This window comes from Arachis ipaensis, chromosome B05 (genome assembly GCF_000816755.2).
Source record: "Arachis ipaensis cultivar K30076 chromosome B05, Araip1.1, whole genome shotgun sequence".
Lineage (NCBI taxonomy): Eukaryota > Viridiplantae > Streptophyta > Magnoliopsida > Fabales > Fabaceae > Arachis > Arachis ipaensis.
Genome location: NC_029789.2, coordinates 136,360,835 through 136,361,385, shown reverse-complemented (window position 1 = coordinate 136,361,385; position 551 = coordinate 136,360,835).

The following is a 551-nucleotide window of genomic DNA, read 5'->3' as shown; positions in this document are numbered from 1 at the left end:
TTAGTCATAAAAATCACATTTTAATTTTAATAAATCAATTATAGGCATGCCCACTTCCAAATTTTCACAATAATTAAATTTGCGAGTTGCATTGTGAGTGATACAATAATAATATAACGAATAAAGTATCGTTTTTGTTCCCAACGTTCGGGATAAGTCCTAAAGTTATCACTAACATTTCAATCGTCCTATTTAACAGAATTGACTCAAAGTTTTTGACTCAATGTTGTTTTGCCGTTAGGGATCCATTAACAGAATTGACGGCAGGACAAAATTGAGACGATTTTGAAACGTTCGGGACTTAAATAGGACGAAAACGTTGGGACAAAAACAATACATAGAAATAAATTTTAATTTTATCTTTTAATAATATCAATTTTTTACTGTACATAGTATTCAATTATTTTTTAATCACATCTAAGTAAATTACACTTAGTCATATTACTTTCATTCTAAATAAATAATGTAATGTGATTAGAATGAAAGTGTAAAATTATAAAAAAAATTATAAATAATTTGATTAAGTAATGAAAGTAAAATTACATTATTTA